Here is a 12,947-nt window from a genome sequence, read left to right on the forward strand (position 1 = left end):
ATCACTGCACGGCATCTCCTTGGACAAGAACGGATAAGACGCCGGATTCTTTCCTGGGGAATGGCTCTCCACTCCTCCTGCAGTGCAACGCCGAGCTGTTGCAGCATCTGTGGCGGCGGCTGACGTTGACGTACGCGTCGACCCAGAGTATCCTACAGGTGTTCAATAGGGTTGAGGTCTGGTGATTTAGAGGGCTATGGCAAGACATTGACGTTGGAATTCTGCAGAAAGTTCATTGTTGCACGTGCAGTATGAGGCCGGGCGTTGTCTGGTTGAAAAATCTGTGTCTGTTGGTCAATAATCGGGAGAAGGTGAGGCTGTAATACGTGGTTGATGTAACGTTGGCTGTCAGGTTCCCTTCAACGATCACCAAGTCTGATTTCTGGTTGTATGAGATGGATCCCCAAACCATAACGCTTTCTCCGCCAAATCTGTCCCTCTGTCGGACGCAGATGGGCGCAAAACGTTCATGACGTCTCCTATACACACGTTTTCTTCCGTCGTGATGTTGCAAAAGAAAACGGATTCATCAGAAAACCAGATGCGCCTCCAGTTTTGTAAAGTCCATATCCTTACGTTGTTGCACCACCTGAGTCGTCGGCGGAGATGTAGGGGCGTAGTACAGGTCCAACAACTGGTCTACAGGCACGTAAACCCGCTTCTTTCAGACGGTTCCTAATCGTTTGAGCTGACACTCTCCTCAAACCTGGTATTTGTGTGGCAGTCACGGTTGGTAGGGCATGCCGATTACGCAGGTGATGGACCCGGATGTACCGATCTTGAAGGGGGTCGTGATTCTTGGCCTTCCACTTCTCGGGCGATCGTTGGTCAAATTGAAGTTGTTGTAGCGGCTCCAAAGTCGGGATATCGTTGTTTTGTGAACATTTAGGTGCCGTGCAACAGTTCCAAAACTTTCTCCGGCTTGAACACGACCAATGGCGATATTTCGGTCGGCAGCACTCAATCGTGGCATTTTAACACAGCTTTCGGCGACAAATGAATGAATATAATACGAAAGCACATGGGCTTTTTATACACCCCTACATTAACTGCCATTTCAATGATTTGCATGTGTTTTTTTGTGCGAAGTCACCATGAGGGTCATTTCATGCGTTGTGACGGAATAAGCAATAAAATACACTTATGCGTACAAATGCAGTTGTTTGGATGGTAATCTTCATTAATTACGTGTATAATTTCAATACATTCGAATAAAATTTAGTTTGAAGCAATAACTTCATTCAAACGAATTTTTCATATCTGAGGACAGGGGTTGCGTTTCTTTTTGACAGAGTTTATTTATTTCTTAATTGACTAAATTCTTGTTTATATTGTAATTCGTTAGTTTCTGACTTTTAAAAGTTGTTAGTGTTAAGTCAACCTGTGGTCTCACAAATTGCCAAGGAGGAGAAGAAAGAAGACGGGAAGGAGCTATGTTCTCTAGCTCAATGCCAGCAGCAGAAAGGAAAGGTTTCGCTCTTATGCCAAGGGGTGGAACAAGAGAAGACTTCTTGTTATACAGATCCTCATAGAGGGGAGTAAAGATAAAGTTATATGCAGGGTTTGACTTGTTGGAATATAGTTTTGTTATGTACTGTAAAGTTAATTTTATACGGCGTTGATTAAGAGATGGCTCATCAGCCTCGACATAGAGACTGTGAACAGGAGAAGTTCTGAAGGACCCAAGACAAAGTCTTAGCCCTTGGTGGTGGACAGAATCTAATAGTTGTAAGTTGCTTTTGCAGGCTCCACCATATACGATGGAGCCATAATCAATCTTCGAACGGACCAGTGATCTATATAGATGTAGGAGGGTAGCTTGATCCCCTCCCCACTTTGAATTAGAGACGACTTTCAATAAATCTAGTGCCTTCAGGCATTTAGTTTTGAGGGATTTGATATGTGGAAGAAAAGTTAAATGGGAGTCAAAAATTAGACCCAAGAAGTAGTAGCAGTAGCAGCAACAGTAGAAGTAGTAGCAGCAGTAGCAGCAGCCGTAGCAGTAGCAGTAATAGTAGTATAAGTAGTAGTAGCAGTAGTAGTAGTAGTAGTAGTAGTAGGAATTGTAGCAGTAGTAGCAGTAATAGTAGTATAAGTAGTAGTAGCAGTAGCAGCAGTAGTAGTAGTAGGAGTTGTAGCCGTAGCAGTAGCAGCAGCAGTAGTAGCGGTGACCGCAATGAAAGTAGTTAGTGAGTGAGTGAGTGAGTATGGTTTTGCGCCGCTTTTAGCAACATTCCAGCAACATCACGGCTGAGGACACCAGAAATGGGCTTCGCACATTGTACCCATGTGGGGAATCGAACCCGTGTCTTCGGCGTGGAAGTGGTTACTAGTAGCAGCTACTATGTAATAAGATGGGTCTACATTGATATCTACTAGATGTACACTATATCGTTCAAGGCGTCTAACCCGCATCTACATTACCTACAGCGTGTGTGTATGTGTGACTCCGGTAAGAAATTGTAGGTCTCCAGGGAGCTTGGTTAACGAAGCATATCTCAAGTATTCTATTCAGTGTGACATATGAAGTAAGAACGAGATGGATGTACTAAAGGGGCCATTAGACCCGGTATGGACTGACACCTGTCTGGCACGATATGGACACATGCTGGTGTTAAGTAATTACATGCATCACAGACCCTCTTCTCGCCAAGCTCTTAAACATTGGTGGAGGTCCTGGAATGCTCTATCATATAAACGACTGTCTGGAGTTTGACAGACTCGACAACCACCCATATTTTGTCATTTATATATTACCATATTTCGTCCCTGATACGATCAACGTTGTGGGTCCCGCTGGGTTAGCTTACCGTGCCTAGTACATAATCGCTGAATTGGTTAATGTGTTGTAATGAGACGGGATCTGTCTGTTAATGTGTCTCGGAAAGCCATGCTATATGAGTGTTATTAACCACGTGGGACAGTAGTTTAAGTAACGTGTGCTTATGGTAACACCCGTTACTTATACTACTGGGACAAAGGTAGAATGTAGAGGGCGTGAGTTGTTGTGGAGCATATTGTGGCCCCACGTTTCAGAGCATAGGGCAAACGTACGATCGGAAGATCGGAAAGGACTGTACAACTCCAGGATTGTCACGTATTTTTACTGTATCGTTGTGCAGTCCGGTATGTGACGGAAGGTCAACACAAGCTCTGACTGGAGGTCAGCACAGGCTCTGATTGGAGGTCAGCACAGGTTCTGATTGGAGGTCAGCACAGGTTCTGATTGGAGGTCTGCACAGGCTCTGATTGGGAGATCAGCACAGGTGGGAGTCAGGTTCTGATCGGAGGTCAGCACAGGCTCTGATTGGAGGTCTGCACAGGCTCTAATTGGAGGTCAGCACAGGTTCTGATTGGAGGTCAGCACAGGTCCTGATGCAGTGTGCCACCAGACGCAGGCGAATGGTCCTTGGCGATTTATCCTGTTGACACCAGGAACTCTTCGGGCTGTCAGTGAGGCTAGTTCGAATCCAACGATCGTTGCGTGGTGTGGGTACACCGTACAGGTGGACGGCCTCTTCGGGGACGGTCTGCCACGACGGCGTTTTGTTGATAACGTCTCCACAAGCGGCATGTGATGATCCTGTGCATGTTAAACTGCTGCGCTGGGGTGTTCCGGTTTCAAGCATCCCAATGGCCCGCCATCTTTCATTTTCAGTTAGCCGTGGCATAGAGAAATGCAACCGGATTCTTCCAAATTTGTATTTTTCGGACCTGTCTATGTCGAAACAATGATACGAGGTTTAAAGCCTCACTTTTTAAAGGGCACATTAAATGCATTTTTTCCACCAAATTCTTGAACACACGAAAAACGTATGCAAAACAAAAAACTAAAGTCATTGCCTTGTTTGGGTTATTGAAAATGTGTTGATCACACTAACTTTTGCCTTTGAGTATACTACAAGTTATCTGGATTAATACCGGTTTTTGATTCGGGAAACCGGATATTGTATGACGTCCGACTTGATCAGTACATAACTTGTCATATTTAGAACGCTGTGGTTGACTTGGTTCCGTGCTGACTGAAGTTCACATACACGGGAAATACAAACCACTTTCCCCGGAACCCGCCACTCGGCGACAAGGTCATCAAAGAACCACAGCACGTGATGTGTGCTGTACTTAAAGTTGTGTAACAATGTGTTATCTTGTGTTGTGAATATGTTATAAAATGAATCTCACAGTATGGTGGTTTAGTGGAGTTTGAACGCTTTGAACCGTGCAAGTTAAAATCGTGTTTGCAAACGCCACTTTCTGGAGTGTTTCCAAAAATAAACGGGTCATGTAATCGCCAAATGAACCAATATAATCAACGGAAATTCCCTAAACATGGAAATATGAATTTTCTGAATACGTCTTGTTAATATGTGTCGTTTTTGAAATGTTGAAATGAGGCTATGCGAGCCTGACCACCCGGTCCCGTTAGTCGACAAGCATGGGTTCTTGAATAACCCGGATCTGGACGGGTACGATGGTGGTGTAGTTGATACCGGTATCATGGTCGTGTTTTGGGCCTAAATACGCTCAGGTTTGGCAGTTTATAGCCGTGTAAGGTGTTATTGTTTGGCCAAACACAATTGTCTAATGTAGACTTTCTTTCACTCAGTAGTGTACGTGTTTTATTCTATGCATTAATCTTCACATTTGTAAATAACATGTGTGTTTTACCTGGACCATTGTAAATAACATGTGTGTTTTACCTGGACCGTTGTAAATAACATGTGTGTTTTACCTGGACCGCTGTAAATAACATGTGTGTTTTACCTGGACCCTTGTAAATAATATGTGTGTTTTACCTGGACCGTTGTAAATACTTGTTGTAAATTTATGCTGTTTTTTCAAATTTGTGTCTTGTTTGGGGAACAGATTGTATTGACAGTAGAGCATTGGTCACGTCTGTGAGCAACAAACTGGCCCGTACGTCCAATGTCGTTGAGTTGGAGGAGTGTGGGAAGATACCCTGTGAGGGGCGGGGCATACCCTGGGTTTTTAAAAAACATGTCTGACAGCGAGCGATACCAGGGGCCGAGTGAAATAACACAATGCAGAATTATGTCATCCTGGAAAGTGTAAGCGTCATACAATAATTTAAACAAACACATGAACGTTATGGAAATGTCGGCGACATTCTGGCTGCACATTCTCCCACGTACGGCTGACATGCTGTACAAGACAAAGCTGGGGTTGCTTTAAGATCATTCACCACTGCGGGGGCACGTACGTTACGTCAGTATCGACTGGGTGTGTCGTGTCATACTAGTGTACAACGCCAGAGCACATACACATGGATCCTACATTATCATTGCACAGACATGTGTGTGTCCACATTCTCATACATCTACATGTGAAAAGCAACGTTTTTTGTCCGTAATGCCGTCGGTATTTCCTTAACAAGACAACAGCAGCCGAGGCGTCATCAGCCACTGAACAACTGACTGAATGAAATGGCGCTTGGAATGCAATGACCAACCAAGCCTGTACAGTGATTTATTACCATGAAAAAGTATTTATCAGTGCCGCACACCGCGTTGGTTTGTAAGCTTGATAAAGAAGGACACAGTTTGAAGCACAGATTATAGATATTGATCACAGGTACAGCGACATAGGGTGTGGTGCAAAATCCTGAGTGACGATACGGGGTGCTTGCATGTGTGTCACCGTGTGTCAACCGTTATCAAGGATAGGCCGGGGTGTCCCAATAAAGTACCTGCTTAGGTTTAAACAAACAAAGGTTGGGAAGTTGAAGTATTATTAATGACGAATGTTGCACGCGATATTACTACAACCACTGAGATTATTGAGGTACTTACGTTCTGTGTGTTTGTTTGTTAAGCCCTGTATTCGTTAATATTCCAACTACATGACATCTGTAAATACGTGAGTCTTGCTCACATAATCCAATGGATGAAATCATGACCATCGGTCTACACAACAGATAATCAATGACATGCGTGAGCCAGCGAGTCTGATCACCTGGTCACGTTAGTGGCCTCTCACCACAACCACTGGCTACTGATGGCCTATTCTTACCTGGGTTTTCACGGGTCTCTGTTGTAATTGTCTACCCTGGCACAGCAGGCGTAATACATACAATTGCAATGAACACCAAACACACCGATAATGGAGGTATATCACGCAGTGTTGTCCCGTCTAGTGATTGATATCACGAGCAACGCCCCATCTAGTCAGCAAAGTCACAGAGGCGGACACACGATCCATTATGTCGTCTCCGACACAACCTAGTCTGAGCCCATGTACAATGGGCATTGAGGGGCAGCCTGACTTCCCGGACTTTTGTTCGTTAATTTACGCCGTACTCGGCAATATTGCAATCTTATATGTGCTACAGCAGTGTGACCAGCCAAATCTACAGGAAACACATCCCCGGCCATGATATTGCAGGAATATTGCTAAGCGGGGTAAAACTTAACTCACTCACTCACTCACTCACTACCTATTGTCCACCGACCTTCCATCCAACGTAGTCTGGGTAGGGGGCTGAGCCTCTCTTATCTGGTAGCACTGCAGGGGTTTTAATGTTCCACCACATAGGGTGACGTCTCTTGAGGTGTTCCTTCATAACACAGTTTCTGTGACTGCATCAGGGAGGTACTACGTGATTAGTGATTCATAATCTCAACTTGTGAAATAGACGAAATTTACCAAGGATATTTTTTATTTCTAGGAATGGTCTTGTCGATTTCCTGAACGCTAAACGACAACTTCCTTGGTCGGTGCGCGCTAAGGGTCACGTGGTTTACACATGGGAGTGTCCCCGCACTGTTGACATAGTCTGACCACAAAGTCCTGTAATGAGATAAAACATCTCTTGTACACCCTGGTGACACGGGCAGTGCGTGGCTGGTAACATGGCCATTACAACTCTAGCACTTTACACCGTCACCCACTCACTACGCTGTGATAGACAGCCCGAGCTATACATGTCCAAGGTGGGTGTGCTACCGTATTGGTTTAGTGAAGCACTTCTCCCTCCCTTAGTTATAATACGGGTCCGCCGTGACCAGTGCAGTAATTACCCCACGATAAACACACACTGGCGATAGATGAAGTACCAATTGTATGATGGACAGTGTAATGTTGGTGTCAAATCCAAACGATCTTTCACAGGAGACAAATCCAAAGCAGAAAATAAATTATATTTGTTCAACATCAGCCCCCTGTTTCGTGCTCCCTATAGTAATGGCCACATGCATGGGCGTACAACCACAGCCGGATAACGTTAGGTTTCTATTTAAAACAACATTTTAATAACTATGAACTCGTTAAGTGTTTGGACTCTTTACCCTGTAAATTAGACCTTTCAAGGGTGATATATAATCGTCTTCTTTCATAATATACTAATATCCTTTAATACTATACATTGTATTGTGCTCTGTGTAGATCAATCAATCAATATAAAAGGTAGGGCAGAGAGTTCAAATTTCAGCGCGGAATGTCAGATTCATGTTGAAGTAAAATCCCATCCCTGCCCTGCCCTGCCCTGCCCTGCCCTGCCCTGCCCTGCCCTGCCCTGTCTGTCTGTCTGTCATTCTGTCTGTCTATTATAGACGTCACTCATCTGTTTAAGACTGTAGTCCTTGGTTCACTGAAATGTAAGGAATCCCGCACCATCCTGATCATCTATATCAGCTACAAATGACAGATTTAACTGCCAGATATCTATACTTGGTCAATCTCATTCTCACACCTCACATATTAAACATATATATGATGAACCTGAGTTTACCAAATCAGAGGACAGTGGATCTCACCAACCTTCAACTTTGATCCCGTTTGTCTAAACCAGTAAAACTTGGTGTTACATCTGCAGGTTACAGCTAATCTTCATCTTTGATCCCTTTTGTCTGAACCAGTACAACTTGGAGTTACATCTGCAGGTTACAGCTAATCTTCAACTTTGGTTCCCGTTTGTCTGAACCAGTAAAGCTTGGAGTTACATCTGCAGGTTACAGCTAATGTTCAACTTGGTTCCCGTTTCTCTGAACCAGTAAAGCTTGGAGTTACATCTGCAGGTTACAGCTAATATTCAACTTTGATCCCGATTGTCTGACATCTGCAGGTTACAGCTAATGTTCAACTTGGAGTTGAACACTTGGAGTTACTGCAGGTTACAGCTAATGTTCAACTTTGATGATTGTTGAACTAGTACAACTTGGAGTTACATCTGCAGGTTACAGCTTTCTCTGAACCAGTCTAAAGCTTGGAGTTACATCTGCAGGTTACAGCTAATATTCAACTTTGATCCCGTAAAGCTTGGAGTTACATCTGCAGGACCTAGTTCAACTTGGAGTTACATCTGCAGGTTACAGCTAATGTTCAACTTGGTTCCCGTTTCTCTGAACCAGTAAAGCTTGGAGTTACATCTGCAGGTTACAGCTAATATTCAACTTTGATCCCGATTGTCTGAACTAGTACAACTTGGAGTTACATCTGCAGGTTACAGCTAATGTTCAACTTTGAACTTTGAACCAGTAAAGCTTGTCTGGTTACAGCTAATATTCAACTTTGATCCCGATTGTCTGAACCAGTAAAACTTGGAGTTACATCTGCAGGTTACAGCTAATCTTCAACTTTGATCCCGATTGTCTGAACCAGGCAAACTTGGAGTTACATCTGCAGGATACAGCTAATATTCAACTTTGATCCCGATTGTTTTGTCTGAACCAGGTTAAAACTTTGGAGTTACACCTGCACCTGCAGGTTACAGCTAATCTTCAACTTTGATCCCTCTTGGAGTTACATCTCTGAACGATTGTCAGTACAACTTGGAGTTACATACAACAACTTTGGAGTTACAACTTGGAGTTACATCTGCAGGTTACAGCTAATCTTCAACTTTGATCCCTTTTGTCTGACCAGTAAAACTTGGAGTCTGACCTAGTACAACTTGGAGTTACATCTGCAGGATACAGCTAATCTTCAACTTTGATCCCTTTTGTCTGAACCACTACAACTTGGAGTTACACCTGCAGGTTACAGCTCATCAGTTTGCTCTAGTTTAATGGCACTACTGATGGTTTGGTGAAACACCTGAACAAATCAAAAAGACTTTAAAACAGAAAGACTTATGTGACTTAATAACAAAGTAATAAGCACCACATTCAGGGAAAGAAAACGCACAACAACATTCAAACAAAACGTCCTATTTTGCAGCTTTGTTTGTTATAACGCCGCACTAAGCAGTATTTCAGCTAATAGCTAAACAAGTCTTCAGTTTGGTAGACAAAACTAGGATACGATGACATTCACCAACAACGCCTGACCTCCCGACCCTCTCGCGACAAGATGCGTTTCTTATTCCACATTTGTGAAATTCCGTAAGGGTAAGATAACTTCGTCCGACACTACTGATGTTCGGCTGGACTTACGCAATATCCACAGAATGAACAAGCCGAGCAGGTTATATCCCTGGCACGACTTGTTCCATTGTTTGGAAATCATTTGTTTGGAATAATACTAGTTGTGACAGCCGCACTTGTGTTCAAGACAAAGCCGTTCATTCTTGTATTACAACGTACTGTAGTCATCAAGTTACCACATCGCAAACAGCAATCGTTTAAAAGGGTTTTTGCGTTTAATTTAAGGTGCGTTCCCAAAACAAAACACTGAATGACAAATTGAATGACAAGGAGATAACACTACAGGTATAAAATAGCACATTTCAAACCAAAAATGGATTTTTTTTACAAATGTATCAGAAGTTAAATAGAAATCACGTTACAAAGCCAAGAGCTAGAGTCTATTTATAAAGTGACTACACGTTTAATCATTTATATAGAAAATAGACAAATATTCGAATCGAGCTCCGCAAAGGTTCAAGGCCAGGCGTGGTAACGGCTGATAGCGTGTCTCTGTGCCCAGTCGGGCTGGATTGCTGCACGCGTTTTCGATCACTCGATTGTCTGGTTCAAACTATATGTTTTACCTACCCCCGTCAAATAGGTGCAATATTTGAGTGAGGCGTAAAACGGCAAGCAAACAAGTGAACACGAAACAGGTCATAATGTTTGTCAGTGCCTAACGAACACGACGCTTGTAATGGAAGGTTTGGGGTATCAATACTCGGCGACACTATTACAAATAGTTTAAAAAGAAGTATTCAAAATTAATAAATAAAGATAAATATGCAGTGGCTCATTTTCCAACAGACGTTGGTGTTCTTGTGTGTGTCACACGGACAGTGACGGAAACTTGTAAAAGAAAAAAAATAGTTCGATTTTTAATCTTGAGAAAAACTTTTATCCTTTTCACTTCCTACATCCACAAGTATGATATTTGGTTTGACAAGGGGTCAAGGAAGGAAACACTTTCCGCCCGTAGCCCCTGCTTCACATATAGACCCTGCTTCACATATAGTCCCTGCTTCACATATAGACCCTGATTCACATTTAGCCCTGCTTCACATAATGATAGCCCCTGCTTCAAATTTAGCCCCTGCTTCACATTTAGCCCCTGCTTCACATTCAGCCCCTGCTTCACATTCAGCCCCTGATTCACATTTAGCCCCTGATTCACATATAGCCCCTGCTTCACATTTAGCCCCTGCTTCACATTTAGCCCTGCTTCACATATAGCCCCTGCTTCACATTATACTTCACCCCTGCTTCACATTTAGCCCCTGCTTCACATTTAGCTTCACATAATTATAGCCCCTGCTTCACATAATATAGCCCCTGTTTCACATTTAGCCCCTGCTTCACATAATATAGCCCCTGCTTCTTCACATTTCAGCCCCTGCTTCACATTTTAGCCCTGCTTCACATATAGCCCCTGCTTCACATATAGCCCCTGATTCACATTTATCCCCCCACATTTATTCACATAATTATAGCTTCCCCTGCTTCACATTTAGCCCCTGACTTGAGCCCTACTTCACATATGGTTTTACTGCTTCACATTTATCCCCTATTCCAGCAATATAGCCCCGGCTTCACTTTTTAGCCCTACTTCACAGAATTATAGGCTTCACTCATTATAGCCCATGCTTCACATAATTATAGCCCCTGCTTCTTCCTGCGTGACGATGATAACGCTTTAACCACTAGGCTGCTCCAGCCCCGCTTCCCCTGCTTCATATAGAGCCCTTGCTTCACAGAGCATCCTAACCCAAACCATGGTCATCAACAATAGTCCAACATAAATACACTGTTTCTAAAATACGTTGAGTTTCCGGTCTTGACATTTTCTTATTTCCAGGCAGGGATGCCGGCGGACGTTTTACCGTAAAGAGATATATGCAGTTCAAACTAACCAATAAATTCCAGTAGCTATGAAATACATTTTATATCAAACCCTCGTGAGCTTCATGCCCCAGTAACTGAAGTGACACAGATTCATGTCAGTGTAGATAAAGACCAGCCAAGCATAATAAAATCGTTTTAAATAATAATTGTGTGTGAAAACCGTACAATCAATAGCGAGCATTTCCTCACGCAAAAACTACTTGTAAAAAATATATTTACGAATCGTCTTGCCTGGTTACATTTCAAAGTATTTATCGTCAGCTATGAGATGCTTAGTCGCGAATGCCAACGTATATGAGATCAATGCTGAATGTGCAGCTTATTATACCGAGCCCTTTAAACAACCATTTCTGTTAAGCATGTTATATGTAAACGTTACAACTATAGCAAGATAACAAGGTATCTTACAAATGACTCACCTAAAAGCTGGCTGTTTGCAGTGGTGTCTTAAATCTAGAGCAACGGTTTAAGAGAGTGATTCTCCCGACGTTGAGGTCGACAGTGATGAGGTGTCTGCAGTGATAGAATCCGGGATAGATCCAGTTAAGAGGTAATACAAAACTGAAACTGTCACTGGTGTTCAACACAAAATCACTGAACAACTTGACGAGAAGTAGCTGCCCCGCTCCCAGCTGCCGAGAAAATACACAGACGCTTGCATAGTAGACAGCATCAGCGGCTGCACTCATTCATGAATGACACGCGGTTGCAGCCCGCGGCCTTTCTACTACACACGCCAGCTCGTAGTTCGCCACCCAAACACCTGGCAGGTCGGGCGTGGTGACTAGACGCACATTCCAATGTGGTATGGAGAAGGGAGGTAACTGCTTTCAGGGCGCGTCACTGAGCGTGGGAGGAGGCATGGCCCCGTTTACTGAAGGCGTATAATAAAGACCACGAAACGTGTTGCACGAATTATTTACCGTCGATTTATAGAGATTTGTGGGCATTCTTACTCAACTGTGATGCAGGATTGATCACATCTACAGATGTCGTTCACCTGCCTTAACAAGGAACACGGGCCACATGAAAGCGAGCAGAGAAGAGACAACCACTTACATGGCCTTTTAAGACATTATGTGTGGCAAACTGTACATACTTGTTTGTCAACACTGAAATATGTACACAAATACACACATGCCCCATCATATACACTCATACACATGCCCTATAGTATATACTCACACACGTGCCCCATAGTATACAATCACACACGTGCCCCATCGTATACAATCACACACGTGCCCCATCACATACACTCATACACATGCCCCATCGTATACGCCCATACGCACGTGCCCCATAGTATACACTCATACACGCGCCCAAACATATTATCTCATACACGTGCCCTATCATCTACACTCACACACATACGTACCCTATCACATACACTCATACACATGCCCCATCATATACACTCATAAACGTGCCCTATCATGTACACTCACACACGTGCCCTAACATCTACACTCACACACGTGCCCCATCATATACACTCACACACGTGCCCTATCATCTACACTCATACACACACGTGCCCCATCGTATACACTCACACACGTGCCCTATCATCTACACTCATACACGTGCCCTAACATCTACACTCACACACGTGCCCTAACATCGTGCCCTATCATCTACACTCATACACACACGTGCCCCATCATCTACACTCACACA

General features: G+C 43.5%; 1 protein-coding gene across 4 annotated transcripts in view; it reads right to left on the reverse strand.

The window, feature by feature from the left end:
* The window catches only part of LOC124292169 (melanopsin-like), a 59,332-nt gene extending 47,248 nt beyond the window's left edge, over positions 1–12,084 (reverse strand). For 2 of the 4 annotated variants that reach the window (XM_046729221.1, XM_046729215.1), the window contains exon 1: positions 11,684–12,056. The gene's annotated coding sequence lies outside the window, so the exon portion shown is untranslated. Of the gene's footprint in view, positions 1–6,658; positions 6,808–7,776; positions 8,066–11,683 lie in introns of those variants that run through there. The other 2 variants (XR_006902382.1, XR_006902383.1) reach the window with 2 other exon arrangements.
* Positions 12,085–12,947: the final 863 nt, after the last annotated feature.

The sequence above is a fragment of the Haliotis rubra genome, unplaced genomic scaffold (genome assembly GCF_003918875.1).
Source record: "Haliotis rubra isolate DU_JTF1 unplaced genomic scaffold, ASM391887v1 Scf51, whole genome shotgun sequence".
NCBI classification, from domain to species: domain Eukaryota; kingdom Metazoa; phylum Mollusca; class Gastropoda; order Lepetellida; family Haliotidae; genus Haliotis; species Haliotis rubra.